Source organism: Oxyura jamaicensis, chromosome 13 (assembly GCF_011077185.1).
Source record: "Oxyura jamaicensis isolate SHBP4307 breed ruddy duck chromosome 13, BPBGC_Ojam_1.0, whole genome shotgun sequence".
NCBI classification, from domain to species: domain Eukaryota; kingdom Metazoa; phylum Chordata; class Aves; order Anseriformes; family Anatidae; genus Oxyura; species Oxyura jamaicensis.
This window is the reverse complement of record NC_048905.1, coordinates 3,380,514-3,401,631: the sequence shown is the minus strand read 5'-3', so window position 1 is coordinate 3,401,631 and position 21,118 is coordinate 3,380,514. Positions and strand designations below refer to the sequence as shown.

General features: G+C 36.8%; 1 protein-coding gene across 5 annotated transcripts in view; it reads right to left on the bottom strand.

Moving 5' to 3' along the window:
* TENM2 (teneurin transmembrane protein 2) overlaps positions 1-21,118 on the bottom strand; it is an 823,338-nt gene that overhangs the window by 707,155 nt on the left and 95,065 nt on the right. For all 5 annotated transcript variants that reach the window (XM_035338985.1, XM_035338975.1, XM_035338974.1 and 2 more), the window contains exon 3: positions 11,256-11,306. The gene's annotated coding sequence lies outside the window, so the exon portion shown is untranslated. The remainder of the gene's footprint in view (positions 1-11,255; positions 11,307-21,118) is intronic.

Sequence of the window (21,118 nt, the reverse complement as noted above, 5' to 3'; positions counted from 1 at the left end):
GTTCTCTGGACACATCTGAACCATTAAGGACTTCCAAAAAGGTAGGACCCTCCATCACACCTCTGCTATAAAGGCACCTCAATGGGCAGGAGTCACCACTCCAGGTCAACCTCTCCACCTTCTGATATAGACACATGTTGTGTAATCATATATTTAATCTTACCTATAGCTTTAATTCTGCTTCCAACTTTGTTCCTATTTATATGTCTCAATCTTGAACTAACATTTACATTTATCCTCTTTTATTTATTTATTTATTTATTTATTTATTTATTTATTTATTTATTTATTTATATTAAAAAGAAACCAAAATACACTTGGCAAAGCATCTCAGAAGAAACATCTTGTGGATGGGTATGTGGGGCTTGTGGTTAACAGAACATTGACTGCAGAATAGGGAGGGACAAGAAAATTATCTGAATACTTTCATGTAAACTTTTATGTTTATTTGCTGCAAAACCTATACTGTTTTTATCAGAAGCATATGGGATGCAGTAAACTACTATTTTTTCCAGCTGCAACTGGTGCAACTACAGCAGGAAACATCTTACAGACTTTCCATACTTCAGAGAGGCTAGGATTAAGTAAATGTTCAGCACTTCTGACTCTTCGAACAAAGACTGTTACAGAAGGTGAAAGCAATCTCCTAATACTGCCTTGCAAAATGGGCTTCACAAAAAATAATCTACAGTAACATCAACATGGATAGAAACTGTACCTGAGACACAACAACATGAATATAGGTTTATTTGTGAAAATAGTACAGAAATACTGTTTTCAACAGATATGTTGACTCCAATCTGTCCTACACATGTGGCATATGTTATTTGAATACACGTAGTAGGAAAACACTCCTTTCCAGAATTTGTATGTGTGCCATATGCCATTAAAAACAGAAAGTAGAACAAAATTTGATTTTCTAAGTGGGAATCCTGTTATTTTGTAGGATTACAAAAGAGCCATAACACTTCAATCCTTGGAAATTCTCCTTTATATATATATATGTATATATATATATGCAAATAGCATATGTAGGGAGAGAAAATCTATCTGCTTCCAGAGTATTTTGGTTTGCAAGGAGAGAGAACTGAGAGACTTTATTCCTTCCATTTATACAGAACTTTTTAAAAACTGATAACTCAATTCAAAGGCAAGAAACTTAATAGTACTTAACTATATGGCCTCTAACATGTCATGCTGATTGAATTCATATGATCTTATATACTTGGTCATCAAAAGGCCTTTATTTTTCTCAATTAAAATCACAGAGTCAATGCAACTTGCCTAGAAAATAAACTAAATTCATATACATTACCTCTGAGCAATGAGAAATAGCACTGATTGAATAGGGCTGTTTAAATCTCTGCGGTTGGCAGTGTTCATCAGTGAATTTGTTTACAAAGTGGAAAGAATGAGATACTGTCAAAGAATGAAAAATAAAAGCGAGATTTCTTGGGAAGGAGACATCCGTCTTTTTCTATTTGTAAATGCTGACAAGCAGGGTTTAAGGAGGGCTAATGTCATCTATTCATCTTAATTAAAGAGTTAATTGCTCGTGTATACTGATTTGGTTAGCTGATCTTAGTAGCATGAAAAGTGTTTGCTTCCATGTATTTTATTGACCACTATAATGACATCATCAGTAAGACTCAGGATTTATTCATGCCTCAGCCCAAACTCATAACTTTAATAGCCTCCTACATGATAAAACTTTCAAGAGGGAAGCAGTCCTTCAGCATGGTACAGAATACCGAGAGGTCTGTTCAGACCCTGTTCAGAAACTGTTAAAATGTCTCAGTTCAGCTGTCATTGAAGTATTACTTCAAAGTCTAGAGTCATAAAGATAAGTAAAAAGTAATTTTAAAGACTAGTTCTCAGCAAATGTATATATGGAAATAGCGTATAAAACATCTAAAAATCGCGTATCAAATGTAAGCAAGAGACTTATTACTATTCAATTTTTTCACATCTGTAGTCATAGTCAAGTAAGCACTGACACGAAAACAGACAGGCGAGGTTGACAGCATGTTCTATGGATTAAAGACCAAATTGGTTTAGTCATATGTCTTACAACACAAAGGGGGGAAACTCGGATCTAAAGAAAGACCAGTTAACTAACTAGGAAGTCTGTGAGTTTTTTCTGTATGATACCTTTTAACATGTATTGCAATTCTTGATGATACTTCTTAAAGATTCTTCACAAGAATGGAATTAAATTTTACACAAGAAGAAACAGAGCATTACTACCAATTTTGATTAATCAGCACCACAGTACTTAATGGAAAAAAAAGAACACATTACGAAACATAATACATGATACCCGCTTATCCCAGTAACGAGTCTTCAGAAGTGATCCGTTTATGTTATGCTACTTTCATGGGATCAATTTCTGTTGTTAATAATGCACATCACTTACATGAAGGGTTGAACCAGCCTTCAGGATGCACCACACACCAAATGTAACTCATCCCAGCACAGCCTCGCATGCTGTGAGCACTAACTGCATTTGGTAACAGCCAGAGGCTAGCTGCTGTTCTGTGCTCTCCCATAATGTCTAGAAGGCACTAAGAATAATGTGATGGGGTGCTACAGCTCATCTAGTTTTACGAACTTCACGGCGGACTTCACTTTATAAGTGTTTTCCTTATTGAGTTTAAACTTCTCAGCTGACTGGTTCAGAGGCCAGTACGGGCTCCCTGTGCTTTATCTGCCAGACAGGAGATTATTATTTTTAATACTAATCGGGTTTCCACGTTTTCTCAGGGAAAATAAATAAATAAAATGTAATACAATTTAAATGTAATAATCTCTGTATGATATGAATATTGCATCTCTCATGAAAAAGCAGCAGGCAAGTCCAGGATATACAATAGGGTATGGTGTACTGGTCCCCAGCTCACCCCAGACCATGGCAGCCTTAGAACCAGAACCAGTCTGCCCGTATCATCTTGATGCTGCCTCCAAACTAATTAGCCCACTGAGAAGCAGTTTGTGCGAACACACACACAGGGCCATGCTTCCGCAGTTGCATTTTTCCTAGGTCTCTAGCACGATGCCACTTGGCTCAGAAGCACACCTGCGGTCAGCTCATATTTCTGTGTTATGCACGAGCGTGCAAGGTGGATGTAGAGGAATCAGCACTAGAAATAGGGAGATGTGTTGGCTCTCACCCCCTGCCCTACTGGGTAACCGCTACTTCAGCTCACTCTGCCCCAGTTATGCCCCAAATCATCTCCATCTTCTTTTAGAGATACCTTAAAATTCAGTCATGGAGAAGTGCTAACAGAGTTGATCGGTGTTACTAGTTCTGAATAGTTAGCTACTGGAAAAGGCAGCAGGACAAACACACAGGGTTTACAATGAGTGAATCAGAGCAATTGAGGTTGCATGGGACCTCAGGAGGTCATCTGTCCCAACCATGAGCTCAATGCAGGAATTGCTCCAGGTGTGACAAAGTCAAGGATGGAGACTCCACAGCCTCTCTGGACAGCCTGCTCCAGGGCTAGACCAACCTCAGGCAAGGACCTTTTTTCTTTGTGTCAAGGAATGTCTATGGCTAAGAAGAGGAAGGCTGTATAGCAGAATTTCTCAGTGGTGTTTAGATGTTACTCATTATGTTCTTTCATAGCTCGACTCCAATTAAAAAAAAATTTTTTTTTTTTTTTTTTTTACAGATTGTTCCACTTGTTACTGAAGGTCTTTTACACCGAAATCAGGGCACAGTGGCCCTCAGTGCTGCACAGAGGCAGGCACAGACCTGCCAGGACTCTCACACTGTGTTGTGCTCACCAACAAGCTTTCCATTAGCTCAGAAATCTGCCCTGACTCCTCTGGCTGACAGCTGCAGCACAGTGTAGTAACCAGGGAACTACTCAGACTGAGTTTGAGCCTTAAAACCATGCCGATGCCTGCTCTTTCAAGATCTTACAGTGATCAGTGACCTTGGAAATACTTTTAAGCAACCACAACTCTTTTATTAATCTTAAATCTCCCGTTATCTTCAGATTCTTTGTTCTCTCACACCAATGCTTAAACTACAAAGTAAGTTCATAAAATAAACACTTAAGGGAAAAACTAAACATCTTCCTGGATACAGACTGTGGACTAGGAGCAATGACTGTCACTTTTGAAAGCTCCTTTACATAACATTAAAACAGAATGTGAATAAAAAGTAAAGCGTAGCATTTTGCTGTTGAATGGAAAATACTAAAACAAATCCTCCAGTGGCTTGTAAAGTATTCAGTTCAGTCTTTAGCAATAACACCTTTTGATTTGTAAAGCTTCTATGCTATCTGAAAATAACCTAAAAAATAAAGTTTCAAAAGTTTTCTTTAACTCGTTAAAAACCACCTCCTTTAACGTGAATAGAGAGTTTATAAGCAAAACCTTATTTTGAGATAACACATTTTTGAATTACTATACTATAATTTTTGTACACTGTATCAGGCAATGGCTAGTGCAACTTCTTATAACATTACTAGCTTACTAATAAACATGTGCATGAAGCAGAACGGCGCACACAAGTTATAATTCTTTGGCTGTGCCTAGTAACATAAACAAGTCTGATACCATCAGCTGAAGAATTGAGGAATTAAACCATTCGAAAGACTGATGTAAAGGATTGGACATGCTAAAAGAGATGGTGAAAAGAGGCTGCTAAGAAATGGAATGACATTCAGAAGTGAAGCAATAGACCCACAATGATTTGTGAATGGAAATAAACATAACCATGAGAAAATGCTCCATCAACATAAGAGCCACAACAAAGCTGTGAATCTCAAGATAGGCAAAAATTGTTTTTGAAAAGAGAAAAAGAGCATGCTAGGTAGGACTTCAAAGGCTAGAAAAGATCTAGTAGACACAAATGAATAAAATAATAATAATAATAAGACATACCCAAAAATCATACTAAGCACCAGATTAACATACTGTATGTCCCTGGTACTATGTTAACCCTTTGGTGCCATCACAGTGGAATCAGCTTTTTAATTAAAGAGAATGAATGTTGCAATGCCACAACAGTCGGATGCCTTTAATCAGCTCTGCAGTTCCTCTCCTATACCTGCCTCTTCAACCCTCCATCCTGTGTTTCACCCCACTCTATTTCTCTAAAACCACACCTGTAGTTTACTTCTTGGCTGGAAGGCACAACAGCCCAGCTCTATCATGCTGCTCCCGTGCCTACGCATAGAAAGCACAACTGCTTTTCCAGAAAGAAACCACACAAATCATTGTATCCTGGGTGGAAAGCTCACTCAACATTGTATTTCCAGTCACAAAGAACAGGAGACAATTGTATTCAAAATAGGGACATCAAATAGGTAATTAAATGTCATACCAGTCCTAGCACAGAAAACACTGATGTTACAAGAAATACTGGTTTGCTAAATTCAGAAACATCCACAAAAATATTTTTAACTAGATAAAAAGAAAACAGTCAGGTTACACTATGACTTCATACACAATACACTGCCTCATTCTTTAGCATTGGTTCTGAATCATTGACTCAAGCAGGATTTTTGCCACTGGCTTTAGCAGAACAGAACTAGATATTAATGGACTAAAAATTAGCTCTTTTCCTCATAAATATATATATATATATATAAATTTGAATCCAGAGACGATATATAACATCATTCATCTACAGTAAGATAGGATGGTAAGCTGAAATGAAACTAAATTGTGCTGGGAAGCCTATAAACTAAGTGGCTGCCACACAGAACCTAGACCTGGAAAAGTGATTTAAGTAAAATATCCAAGTCTAACACGTGTTCAATGCTGGATGAAAACAGAAATGAAATTTCCATGGAATTTACCTTCTATTATATTTGCAGCTGGGTTTGGTTGGCTGTTTGTTTGTTTGTTTTTCCAAAATTGCATCCTCACAGCTTACTCCATATCTAAGGACCTCTCTCCTGAGCAAGAACATAAAGAACAGCAGGATCCAGAAACTTTTGAAGAAAATCTTAGTAATGATACATACACTTCTAAACACTTACTCGAGTCCCTTTTTCAACAATTTTGGTAGCTATTGAAAATGCATGTATTGATTTTGTTCAGTACATACATAGTATGGCATGAAAAGCAAACTATCTTTACAGCAAGGCCAGGCAAAGATTTGATTTGAGATGGTCATTTCCATGGAAAAGATCCTTTATACACAATTACTAATGACATTACAACTGTCTGCAGTGGACTTCAAGAGCTAGCTGTATTGTAGCAGACAATATTTGATAACGTAGCTTGCAATCTCAAAAAAAGGGCAAGAGAACAGAACTGTCCTGTAAAAAAAATTGCTTCAGAATCATTGTGGTTTAACCTGGCAGGCAGCTGAGCACCACACAGCTGCTCACTCACCACCCTGCCACCTGTGGGATGGGATAGAGAACTGGAAAAAGATAAAATCTGTGGATTGAGATAACAAATAGTTTAATAGGACAGAAAAGGAGAGGATAATATTAACAATAAATATGTAAAATAAGTATGTACAAAGTGAGTAATGCACAATGCAATTGCTCAATGCCCACTGACAGACATCCAGACAGACCCTGAGCAGTGGCCACCCCCAAAGCTGTTACTGCCAACATGGCACCACATGGGATATCCCTGAGGCCAGCCTGGGCCAGCTGTCCTGGTCCTGTCCCCTCCCCACTCCCGGTTCATCCCCAGCCTCCTCGCTGGCAAGGCAGCACAAGGAGCTGCAATGTCCTTGCATAGCTTGGCAACAACTGAAACATCGGTGTGTTATCAGCATGATTCTCATCCTAAACCCAAACCACAGAATTGTATTAGCCACTATTTCTCTATTTCAGCCAAAACCAGAACAAAAATCCAGTAAATGAATCACAGTTTCAGGTTGATATGATAAAAAAATAAGATGTTTGAATGAAGAGTGCACTTGCTTTGTGGTTAATTGTAGATTTCAATACCTAGAGGTACCTGCAAGGCACTTAACACTGTATTTGCCTAAATGTCATCCCATTGTAGATACAGAACGGAAATAAATAGACAGATTGGTCTAGTGTATGTTGTTTCGATTTGGAAGAAGAATCTCAAAAATGTGAACCCTAACTGAGCCAATTCTTTATTATGTGCTGCTGCAAAGCTACAAAAGACTTCTGTTTTTCTTGTTTTCTGATATACTTTGAAGCTAGTGCCACCCATCTCTCAGAAGTGACCCTTCCTAATAAAACCCATCATCATATTGATGAATCCTAATAAAAACAAGCCTCTAAAAATGTCTGTATTTGTGGCTGTAAGCGTTGAGACTGACTCAGGTAAAATTTTCTTCATCATTGGAGCCCAGATTGTTACAATTTATAATTTGCTATACAGCAGCCATTTGATCTGATAATCCCTTTCTGTCTTGTCTTCTCAAATCTTACAGTCACGTGAACGTCTGTGAACAGAAACACAATGCCAGGCTGAGCTAAGGAGCTGACAAATAAACGCTGATGTCACTGGTACATAAGACTGAATATACGTTATCAGAGTATCTATCAAAACTGACATTTAATAGCTCAACTTCTACAGAAGGAAAACAATAAAGTTGACCCCCACACACCTCACCCTTTGGGCATTCAGTCTTGCTTTTACAGTGGATTAAAATCTTCTGGAAAGTAACCATGTCTAAAGGTAGGGGGCATGGGGGGTGTTTTATCTACTTCAGCACATAGCCAAGATTTTATTTTTTCAAGTGTTTTTCTCCTTTTAACTATAACATATTAGCTGCTGGTGGCCCTTGGAAAGCTAGCAGATCATATGACGCTGGCTCTCCTTCTTTCCATCTGCTAGCCTACATCACAAGAAAACTAAAATATATACTAAAGATTACTTTTTTAATGAAACCAATTACTACAGATGCTGCGAGGTTCTCACACGAGCATAAAAGGCTTCACGTCAACATCTCTGTTAAAGTAAAGCTCATTTGGAAAGTTGGAAATCCCTGTCTTTCAGGGTCTTTCATTAGTAGCACACACTAAACAATGATCACTGCTGTACAATGAGAGACAAATTAATGAATCAAACATTACAGATTTCATCACATTGGTTCATTTGCATTTAAGCTGGTTTCCAGCTCTGTCATGCATTTGCTTTTAAACGAGCCCCTGTGGATAGTGCTGCAATGTTTGATTCATTAATTTGTTTCTCAGTGTACAGCAATGCTCACTGTTCAGTATATATGGTGAAATACTTTGAAAATACTTGTTCTTAACAACCTATCTTTTATTTTAACAAAGAAATAATAATTCTGAAGAAGAAAATGCTGGCCATTTTGCAGACATATCCCCTGCCAAATCTCCCAGTTGCTGCCCCAGCTCATCGTTATCCCACTGTGATATTATCTGGATTAAGTCTTCACAGCTTGCTTTCACATATTCTACAATTTCATAAAGCTTTGAGCCAGCTCTTTGGGTTAGTATCATGATGCCCAATTCAGCTCCTGGGAAGTTAAAGGTGGCTTTGAGCCTTTACTCTCTGATCCTTGGATCAGTCCCAAAGAGTGACTTAGATCAGCCTCCCGGATGCTCGGTGACATTCTGCCACTGGTGTGCCTAGTACACCATTTTCCTCCAAATTATAACAGAGTGGGTTGCTTGGCAAAGCAATCTCTGTGAGAGCTGCAAAACTTTGGAATTGGTTTTTGGTTCATAACAGCTTGAATTTGGTGACCTTACACTATGCTGAAATCACCATCTGTTTTAGAAGAAGAAAGAGATATCCATAGCCGGTCAGTCCATGGAGACAAACGTTTTGGTAATTAGTTGGGTAGTTGAGTTATCAAGTTCCTATCTGAACCTCACATTTTTTAAGTTTATGTACTCAAATATAACACTAATTATGCATTACAGAATTCTTGTAGAGGTCATTGCTCATACATAATTCTAATAAAATAAATAAATGTAGCAAATTAAAAAGATGGAAGTTGTTTCAGGCACTAGCAATTGAAAAGAATATACTTCCGTAGCTAGCTCTTCCCCTCTTCTAACATTGTCATGAGAGATTGCAGGGTTATAAAGGCAAGCCCACTTGACAAGAGGACTATGGGATACAATGGAAATGAGGGACTAATTGAGTTTTTTTTTTCTCTCCTGAAGCAGGCAAATTTTCATATGTTGAGAAGTGGAGTTAAATTGCATCAGCACATTATATTGTGCAGCCATTTTCCTCCCACTTTACTCTTCTTTAAAAAAGAAAAAAAGATAAAAGAACAAAAGAAAATATCAGCAACATGCTACTAATGTTCAACAGGAAAAATAAACTTCATTGACACCAAAGAAGAGAAAGTAAGCAAGACAGAAAGGCAAAATCTTAAAGCCATGTTTCAGAGCTCTTAAATGGATATTAACATCATTCTTACCTTTGCCAACCCAAAGCAATCAACAGATACAAATCTACATAAAAAAACAAACAAACAAACAAACAAACAAACAAACACCAGCAAAACCAAAACCCTACACCAAGTGCCATCTACACAAACTCTACCATAAAAGCAGAAAAATGTGCTATCAGGAGAGCTTAAGTGGGCTGCGTATGAAATGTTGCTCTCTAATAATTAACACACAAAGAGAAAAACAGTCTTCTGTTTCCATCACAGAAGAAAGCCCATGGGAAAGACTATTAATTTCCAGTGCAGAAAGGGGGGAAACGATTGTACTGGACACCTATGCCCTTAGATAAATAGCTTGGCATTTTTCCTAAAATGTGTATCTGGTATTTTCTGCAGCAGAAAAATGTTTGGTTTTTCCTTATAAATACAATAAATATCATATTTTATCATGCCCTTAGTTCTGGTTATGAGGAATTATATAATGCTCATAGGGTGGGAAATTCTAAAAATGCTTTGAGAGGCTTGAATCATTTTCATGTTTATTGTGAAAAAATGTACTTAGTTGAAAAACAAATAGTTTTTTAAAGCAATGATCTTCACATTTTTCTTCCTTGAAAGATCATATTTCACAAAGACAGATCAAATGATATCAGGGAAAGCTAGACTGTCTTCATAGGAATGCAAGAATTATAAATATTCTTGTAGGAGCTTGCACAATCCAGTTACAAGACAATTTTATATTAAATGCCCAATTAGGTCACTCTTGCTGAAGGAAGAGATCATTTGCTTATACATGTAAGTATACTGAATGAAATAAATATGGCAACAAATACTCAAAAAGAGGAGCATCAAGATGAAAATATGGAACTCAGTATCATAGAAACCTAATGTGTTCTCACCAACTCTCACCTCAGACTCACATACAGCTAGAGCAGTAATGACAGTGCAAAAAATAAATCTTTTCATGAACAGATGTGGGTGCTGTCCTACTACTATCTTAATCACAAGAAACTTTTTGACTAGTTGCTTCTTTAACTCATAAAACACCTCCAGTGCACAGCATGTCTTATGCTATTAAAATACCTGACTTCAAAACAAATAGCACTTTATCCGATCTCACAGTATGTTGGTCTGCTTTCAGAAATCAACCATTTAAAAAGCCCCCAAGAACTCAAGCCACCCTTGCAATTCTATACCCTTGGCAGGCAAAACAATGAACAAACAAAGCAGCAGTTCTAAACTGCTGAGTGTAAGGCTCATGTTAAACACCAGGGAATTCATGTTATCTAAGATAAGGCATTTGGAAGCCAGGCACTTAGCCACCTACAGAAGGTGACTTCTCACTTTATGCTGGGTTTTACAACACTAGTGACTCTGTTCACTGAAATATGAGTCCAGAAGACTGGTTCTGACTTGACAGCTGTATTTTAGATGGCAAAGTTTGATGAAATTAGTTTCAACCTAATCAAATCATAAAAAGCTTAGTTAAATCCAACAGATTGCTTACAGTGCCTAAGAATTTCCATCATTCTTACTTCTTAACAAACACAGCAGACTAATCTGTCAGGAATAGTGAGGTGGAGTTTTATGATACAAGATACTGGGAAAATTAGCCATCATTCTGGTTAACTCTTCGTCTGTTCTATCCAATATTTCCAATATTTAGAAATTCCATTTTATTTATTCATTAAAGAAAATTGATTCAACAGAAACATCAATGTACAAATAAGCTCAAAACCTGAGAATGAAAAATTCATCCCTTACTTCTTACTGATATCCTTTACATTTTTTAAAAAAAACACCTCACATATCAATTAAACTCACCTGTTAATTAAAAGCTTGTCTGGAAAAAAAATGCTAGTTGGAAGCAAAAGAAAGTGTAAAAAGTATCTGAATGTTAAAGCTTTGAATTTTAATTACTTACTCCCAGGTTCGTTTGTGATCCCTCAGGTGTTGGCTGGGCAACAGCAAAGAACTGGAAAAAATAAACAAAATTATTTTGTAATTCCTGCTGTGGGGAACAAAATACATTGAGAAGGCTTCCAATTTTCTCTTCTTATTTTGTTTAGAATTATTATTTATTAATGTATTTATAAGAAAGTATCCACACACAAAGAAAAAGGATTCTGGAAGATTACAGGCAACTACAGTAGATAATTGTTCTACAGATTTGACTTTTTTTTTTTTTTTTTTAATAATATAAGAGTTCCTATTGTGTTTCGCTCACAATGGAGAATATCACTATAATTATAAAAGGGAGAATAATGTATAAAAATTGGCATAAGGTCTAAAGTTTTTATCAGATCACCAATAACATGTATATATTAAATTTGATGTACTGTTTATTGTATATGCACTTAAGACATTATTAAAACTAACAAAAATCCTGGAACTCAGAATTTGTTCCTTTCTCTCTAGCTACTATATAATAGCTGGATTTTTGGCCACCTTCCTTCTTTTCTAGCTTTCCTTCTTTTTTAGATGAATTATATATTTTATTAACAGAGGATACTTCATCTTAAGAAAGGGAGTCTGGCAATGAAATACAGAGACAGTGAATAGTTTTGCTAGCTCTCGTAAAGACAATCAACCTCACCTCCTCAAAGCCTTTAATATTTTCACAACCTGAAATTTTGAAACTGTCCTTTTCTTAAAGATAAACATCTGGGATTCTGATTTAGACCAGTAATTTTTACAATATGAAGATTCATTTGTGACATTTCACAGATGATCTAAGTGATTTCTTTAGGTTTCTGATGAGTCTGTGTGTGTGAAAAACAGGGCCATCCAAATCAGAAGAATTGCACATTCAGTGCTCCAAGAACTGGAATTAATACTTCCATTTTTTTCATGACATACTAGCATATGTACATCTGTTTTAAGCAGCCCAATTGTCAATAAAGTACTCTTGCAAATTAACTTGCATGCAAGAAGATGACAATATGCAACTGAACTGTGTTCATACAATGCACCCTTCTTCCTCACCTTATTTCAGAATGAGTCTCAAATTACACTTAACTCTTCAGAAGAAATATAAATGACAAACAGTTCATTTACTATGGATATAAACCGCATTCAAATACACAGAGTGAAATACTATGCAGAAACCGAACATGTAAGAATGTGGTTATTCATTTATGGTACAGGTTATAAAACAGTTAAAGAAGCAATTGCTTCTTTAAGCTGCATTTAAGGACCTAGTAATGTGGAATAATTTAGATCCCACTTGTATTAAGCTCATGGTTAAGGTCTTCTCATCAGATGACCAAGACTTTATGAACTGTAACAGCACAAGTCATTTCTGTCTATTACACTCATCTTAGGGCTACTGTTTGAGCAATATACATTCAGTTATGTATTAAAATAGAGGCTTCTTCTCATCGCATTCCACTAATAACTCTGAATTTTCTGCAATTCAGTATTTTTAGGAAATTAAAATATTAAAGTACATTAGGAGTGGGTGAAGAATAAGCCTAAATACATTTTGTCAGAGTTAAAAAAAAAAACAAGCACAAAACAAACAAAAAAAGCAAGCAGACTTGTATCATCCATTTTGTTTCCAAGCTGAATGTCTTTCAAATGGAGACAATATCTTATTTACTTCAGTCATTGATGTTGGAATTCAGCGACCTGGGAGACAGGCCTTATAAGCAGAATCTTATTTATAATGGAGAATGCATTGCATCAGGAGTAGCCATGATGCATTCAAATACCCAGGCTACAATTACTGAGACATCTTATGAATCTGTAATTCATAAGGGGATGTTTTATGAAAATTCAAGACATCAGCAGGTCTTATGTAGGTTACTTGTAAATATGACTTTAAAAATTAATACATATTCTTTCGAGAAGAATGAGAATCTCTGAAAAAAGGATGGTGACATACAGCTTAACTTCAATATTAATTGTTGAGGAGAATCTTCTCTGAAAAAGGTTGGTGGCATACAGCTAAAGTGCAAAATTAATTGCTGAGGAATTATTTGTAGGTAACAAAGTGTAATTTCAAATGTTTTTTATTTAAAAGTATATTCAAATGACAATTAAATTTCCTATTGTTATTTATAAAATGCCTTCCTTTTCCAGCATGGGATGGGCCCACTCCAAAGTGATGTAAATAACTTCTAGAATATTTTACACCCAAGCAAAGCATCTATTCCAATGACAACAGAATGGACTGCAGACACAGTATTACAACTAATTTGCAAGTATCTAAGATAACAAAGGGGGAAGGATAAAATGGATTATCCAAACGGGTGGATAACGACCATCACATATGGGATTCCCATCTATTTCATTCATGAGAAATTATATTTAAAAACATGACATGAAAACGTATCAGAGGAAAAGTTTCCAAAATTACTGAATGCAGACAAGCCCGTGTCCCTGAGCATGCTCCAGAACAAGGTGTGCGATGTGAAGCTCATCCTAAATTTGACTTTTGAAACTATAACAGCATCTGTCAAGCCACACCAGGAATGTCTACATTTGTGTTTTGCCTAATCTGCCAACTGTATAATCTTTCCTTCTAAAAACATCAACTGCTGATTGTGGATATACTGGTCTGAGAAAACGAAAAATGTTCCTGACATTGACAGTCATTGAAGAAGTCACAGAGAGTCATAAAAGTTTTTTTTTTATTATTATTACCAATTATAATAGCCAATGGACTCTTTTATTTCCTTTTATTTTACTGATCCTCTAGAAATGAGAGTGGAGGACAGAAATTCTATTTTTTTTTTTTTTTCCGATCACTAATTTTTGTCTATATCTAAAGTATGAGGAATTTTTGTGCATCCTTTTATGTTTATGACTGAACAACTAAATTAGGAGGAACAAACAGTGGGAAAATACATTGCAAGTTTTCTAAATGTTTTGCATTCTGCAGAGTCTTTAATAAAAACACCAGCTGGAAATAATGGTAAGTTCCTAGGAGAAATGGTAAATGTTAAAGAAAAGTTCATTCTCAGTCTAAAGCTCATGATTTTTTTCTCTTTCACCTAGTTACTTCCCCCCCCCCCCCTTTTTCTGTATATAAATTCTTGAATTGTTCTCCTCTTCATATATACATTCTATTCTTAAAATTCAAATGTGCTTAAACAACAAAACAAAACCTTAACAATTCCATTTCCAGCAACCATTTGTCAGTACACTAGCTCAGTTCCAAATTGCTCTGAAAGTGTTATTTAAAAAGCAATAAGAAGTTCTTATTCGTGCAGTCATGCTTTTTTTGTTATTCTTACTTGTTGGCATCCAACACGAATTCCAATATTTTCTGCATATTACTGTTAATTTGTGCTTCATCGGAGTGGCCATTCCATTCCTTTATGGCAGCAATCAATGAGTACTTCTCAACAGTTATGAGACAGAATCCCATTTTAAATGGCAAATCATATTAAGTTTCTATATGATCCTTGATCCTTTGCCAGCACGTCTGATCCATTTCCAGAGTACACGAGTCAGGCTATGTGCCTTGGTTAATAAGTAAACAGTTCCTGTAAAACTTCCTTCTTCTTCTACCATCTTAACCCTCCATGTTGTTTGAAGAAATCCAAGTTATATTTCAAACAGGATCTCCTCTCTTCGTGTTCCCTTTCTTTTCTTTCTCTTTCTTTAAGAGGAGATTAGTAGTGTCTTAGGTCTGAAACTTCATAAATGAAGCAAATCCCCATTTGCTAGTGAAGCTTTTGGCAAGGCATTTTTCTGTATTTTGTACAGTATGTTACCATCATGATCAGCACAGATTTTGTAAGTCCCACCAGCATGGTCTCTTAACGAGTGAGAAATTTCACTTTCCAAATTTTCTTAAAATGAGAAAAGGATAATATGTGTGAGTTAGAATGGAAATCATTCTCTCACTGTTGAGCACTTTTCTGGGTCTAGTCTTGGCAAATATGAAGAAATATACCTGCCATTATGATTAGTAATATAGGCAACTGAGACAGGCACTATAGCTCCCAAGCCTATTTCAAATTTCTACCAAACATTTGAAGTGCTCAAATTAGCAAATTTTAGCCATTGCCACCTTAGTCTGCATTTCAATAACTGCAGCAGGCAGTTACTGATTGATTCCCTGATCAATTAGAACCTGATTTTCGACTTACTGCTATATTTAATAGTACAACTATTTTGGACATATACATTTCTGCTTTATTTTTTTTATTTTTTATTTTTTTTTCCTAAATTTCTGTCTGGTGCTGAAGAGGGAAGTACAGAGCAAGACTCTGCCTGGGACAGATCTACCTGCGCTGAGCTTAGTGGTGGTGCAGCGCAGGAGAACACAGCTAATATGCGATAGTTTCAGCCACTCATATTTCACACCAAGAAGAGTGTGGGATGGGATCAAAAAGCTGCATTCTCCAGCCCTGTGCAAGACAACTCTTAGCCGCATATTGCTGCTTTTCCAATCCTGCCGATGAAGGGGAAAAAACAAAATCAGACTGTGAGCCCACACTGTAAGCTTGTTTGCAAAATATTTCTTGCAGATGAATGCTTCTAAGATTAGAGGATGGGTCATGATTTTTCCTACTGGCATCACGGCCTTTGAGCAATTTGTAAATGTCCAATTTATATCAAAATATTATGGTGATGACTTTTGCTTATTTTTATTTTTATAAATTAGTATGAAATACTTTGTCAGTATAAAATAAAGCACAGATCAATAGATCAGAGAAGAATCTGAGCAGAGCAACAATCATGCTATAAATTTCAGAGCTGAGCAATTTCCACACAAATAAAATAAAGCTGCAATGGGCAAACAGTTTCATACTAAGTGTCAAACCACTGCTGTGTGACTGTGTTACAGTCCCAAGGTCACTTAGGTAGAAAGCAGGTGGACAGCACTTGGCAAGGCAGTACTGCAGCTATGCCTTTACATACAGGCACTCCCCAGGAGGACAGAGCACAGTGCTTCAGGGCGACTTCCTCTGCTCCGTGCCCCTTCGTTGGCTGGGGAGTTCAGGTCAGGAACCCTAACTCCACAACAAAATGCAGAGGGTCTGGTTTTGTTTCTAACTTTGTCTTTCAAGTAGAGAAAGAGGAAAAAAATGCAGCTTTCGTATCTTGTTAGAGCCTATGGTTTCACATCCTCTCAAGGGAACACCACGGAGGTGTAAGAACTGACCGGTTTGCCTTCAGATACAGACAGCTGATACCTGATGCTGAAACAAGCTGGGTCTTAAGAACCCATGAGCAAATGTGACTCTCAATCTTTCAATCTGAGTACTGTGCAACAGGATGAAAGCAAACTTTTTTTAGGGCAGGAAAGCCAGTGATTTTAACAATACTGGTTTGCTATTTTCACTCCAAATCTGCTTCTTTTTCATGGAAACATTCATAATAGAATTCTGTATCTGATCTACAAGTCGAGATTGACATATCAAAGCCCTGTTCACCTCAGATATGTTTGCGGTTTCTGTACCGTCTCATTTGCCTAGAGGCTGACCAGTCTAGCCTCCTGTTCTGCTGTTCAGACCAGCCACGCAGGTGATGTCAAATCAAATAGCCCATTTCAATGGGATCCCAATATTCTATTACTGTGTCAGTCTCTGGAATCTAAAATATTATTCAGCATTTTAAGAACAGTATAAAATATATTCATTTAAAATTCTATCAACCAACTGAAAAATGAATATGAGTAACAAAACTGTATATTTGGGGATTTTTAAAAAGTGTTTAAGAAGATAGTTCATTGGAGATTCAATGCTCAAGAGTTTCCCTCCTGACATTTCCATTCAGACATTTGAAAACGGTCAATATCTCACTTAAGGTGAACATTTGAAAGTCTGGCCATTTCTTTCAGTATATAAAAGAAGAAGAAAATTTTTGAAAAAACTACGTTTTTTACGGTACTGCCATCTCCAGTCTCAACGTTCCAGTGTCTTTGGTTAACAATAATTAGGTGCAAAACTTCAGATTTGATGACTGAACACTTTTCATATATTCATAAAGAGAGAAACATCTCCTTGATGTATTTAGTATATTCCATGTGAAACACTACTATAATTTTGGCTGATCTGTAATCTCTTTCTGAACCATGATGCACACACGTGTTTTAAGCCTCTGCTTCTGTACAGGGTAACTGGAGTTTTTTGACATTTAAAATATCTAGCGGCATGACAAGAATTTCTATTTGCATATACATAACTTGTGCCAAGGAAACTAGAAGAGTGACAAACCATCAACAACAAGCTGCAGCATTGCCTGTGGCTTTCACATCAAGCCTGACTTCATACAAAAAACATTACATTGTAGAGAAAAAGTAGCTTGACCGCCAAAGCCCTTATTTATACACACTTCTCTTCAGAAAATGGAAACGTATCATTTAAAAATTATTGTGGAAGAAAAAACTGCTTTATGCATTTATTTATTCAAAACCTTTTTGTATTGGTAATCCATTCAGGGAAAAAAGTTTCCTTTTTGATACACTACTTGACATAAACATCTATGTGAGGATTTTCCTTCACCTCCATCTCTGATTATCAGCAGTTGTATCTCCCGAGGTTAAACCGGGCTGTATGATGCCTGTGGAAGGTTTGGTATAGCTTACTACTGCATCCCACTGGTGCATCTTCCTTCCCTCACCTGAAGAAGCAGCTGTACTATGCAACTAAACCTATAGCTAGTGAGGCTTAATGTCATAGAGAAGTAAAACATGATCTTGTTTTCATGTGACCGATAGTGCATATATTCCTTAGAACCTCAGCAGAGTCCAAAGGGACATTTCATGCAGCTGAAACAAGCAACTCATGCAAACCATCTGCAGCTTAACCACATGACAGACCCAGTGGTGATTTCATAGTTGCCAGTGAAACAAACTCAGATTCTTCCCAGAGAGACAAATGCTACTGCAAAACAAAGCAGAGTATTTCACAGCTTAGCATATGAGTCTTATGACAGCTGACCAAGAGAAAAGGAGAATAAAATAACAAATAAACTAGGAGTAAAACAAACAGGCAAACAAACAAAACACCTAAAGCTAGAAACTGATGCACAAAATAAAAACACCTCAGCTGCATAACATGCTGCTTTGTCTCCAGCTAGTAGAGTTTTGTATTGCAGGACACAGGGCAGTAAGTGCACAAGTACCAAATACAATATTACGTACTTTCAACTAAGAAATCTGTGCAATACCATATAATCACAGAATGTGGAAATAGGTAAGAAATTCCTTTGCTAAATATTTATTATTATTATTATTTATTATTATTTTTAATTGTCTATGGGACAATCCCCTGGTATCCCAGGGAATAATGAACATTTAAGAGTCAGAACGGTGAAACACATTGGTGTTTCTGTGTTTTAGTAAGGAGGGAGTAAATGGGAGTAACGGCTGTCTAGCAAGTGCTCCACCTTGGCTGCTCTGAGAGAGGACAAGTATATTCTTGGCCCATGCATAGCATTTCTGGCTCCCAGGACTGCATCTGCTCTGGAAACCTTGAAGATCCACCACGACCACTTCAGAAAAGTTAAGTAACTTGGGCAAATTCTTACTTCAGGCAATTCAGTGCCAAACGTCACCCAAGAGGTCCCAGTGGCACACAGTGGCTGCGCCACGGACACTGCTCAACTCAGAGGAGGACCTTTGTGTCACACCCTTCACCCAAACCTCATGTTGTAAATGAAGAGTAGAGATGTATTTAGGTGACAAAAGAGTGGTACTCCCTATCTCTTCCTGAAGCGTATGTTTTGAAAGGATGGATGTTAACTAGTGAGAAAGGAGAGTTATATTGATGCACGTTGGTGGGTCACAACACTTCTCTACAGCTTTTTCAACAAATGTCTGTACCATATTTATCAATCAATCATCTCTAAGTTCAATAAATACAATTTTATGGTTACAAGTAACACAGTCACATTTCAAGTGATTTGTGCAATTACATAAGCAGCTAATAGCTCTAAACTGAATTTCAATACACAAAAAAATTGGTCAGACTGCATAAAAGAGTGAATCATTTAGGCTCTTTTTTCTACATCGATACTTCTGACAGGGATAAACAAAATGCAATTTAAGACAAATACTTTGTTTACAACGCTGAACTGCTGGCCATTTTGTCACATCACCTGTGTGTTGGACACAACCTAATACTATGCATGACAAGATGACTTAGTCTAAAAGAAAGAAAACATGCCCAAATGGCCTTGCCACTTCAGAGCCTCATGCCTTATACAAACTTGTTGCTAACCCCTCTGCCAGAAATAGCTACCTAGAAGAGGTCTTAAGTTGTATTTTCTCTGTCTGTAACTTCTTCTCAGGTTCCAAACACACTTCTTCCTTCCTCCCATGACACGCTGACATCTGCAATTTGTATGAAGCTACAGATTCCAAGAAAGCCAAAAGCATTTTCATGCCACACTGTGAGCTAGCAAAAAAAATGACTAATTGACTAACGAAAATTGACTAATTGAAAAATGACTAATAAAGACTTCTATCAAATCTTTTTAAATTTCCAATACTTTGGTTATGTTAGACCTTCAAAAATGACACCAGATAACATGGTTTAGTCATATCTGCCTATAATGCATACACTTGCTTGCTAAGATGACTATTGAGACTGTTTTCATATTCTGTATTTTGGGCTACATATTATAGAAAACAAAAGCAAAAAACAACAACAACAAAAATCTATTAAGCACTGAACTAACAGTTCCTAACCTGAATACCCAACTAATGTTACTTAGAAAAAAATAAAAAAAAAAATAAAAAAATTACTAGGGTTTCTGGGTTTACAATGAGGAGAAGATCTATCTCTAAAGTATGCGGTTCCAAATGAAGCTGTGCTGTGGTGGCTTACACCTTTGACGTATGGGCTGTCATCAATGCCAGCAGCCATTCACCAACTTAAACCAAAGATACACAATTATGTAATTATGCAGAAAACACACAGGATAATCTGCAATGCTGAACGGCTTTGTTCTGGACTCTGCAAGCTCCTGAAGGTAACAACAACCTTAATGACAGAGATTATTACATTACAGCATCTATGTTCATGAAATCTTTGCATTTTACATATCTTAATGCAACGAATTTTCAGGATAACAAAGGAAATTTCCTTTGACTAGCAAAACTCAGTCAAAACACTAGGAAAATAAACTTATTATCGTGCTTCATGGGTAAACTGCAAAAAGGAAAGTGGGGAACATTCCCACTACCTAGTCTTATATCCAATAGAAACACCTACATTAAAAATGTGGGCCCCTGTAACGCAATAAAAAGGGTGAAAGAGCCTTAGTTCAGAGATGACTTGACTTAGACTTCCCTGAATTGCTGCCTCAGGAATTATCTTCCTCTCCTGTTCCTGAGTATACCAAGAGCCAATGACATAAAATGCCTATGTTGGGAACATCAGTTGAATTATACTCTACGACCACCTGTAAAACTCCTGTCATGCTCATTTCTTTAGTTTTCACAGCTCCAGGAAGAGAGCTTAAGACAACATGGCACTTGTGCACAAGCAGCATCAGCCACGGTGAGTACCTTTAATAGTAAATGCCACATCCAAATGCCTTTGTCAAGCTCATTCTTTAGCAAAGCAATAAAACAAACTTCCTCCCTTCCTTCTTGGAAATCTCTGTGTTCTCAGTTGCTATTTCAAATTAACCTACATATGGAGATTAAACAACCATTTGGGAAAAAGTGCTAATCAGAGGGAAATAACATTGTCTAGTGTTTCTCAGCCAGAGTGGCTTTGCTGTGGATTAAGTCTACAGCACAGAAAATGGAGATGACTCTTAGAAATAAGAAATGAAACCATCTATTTTCTGTGACCTCCTACAATAAACAAGGCTTGA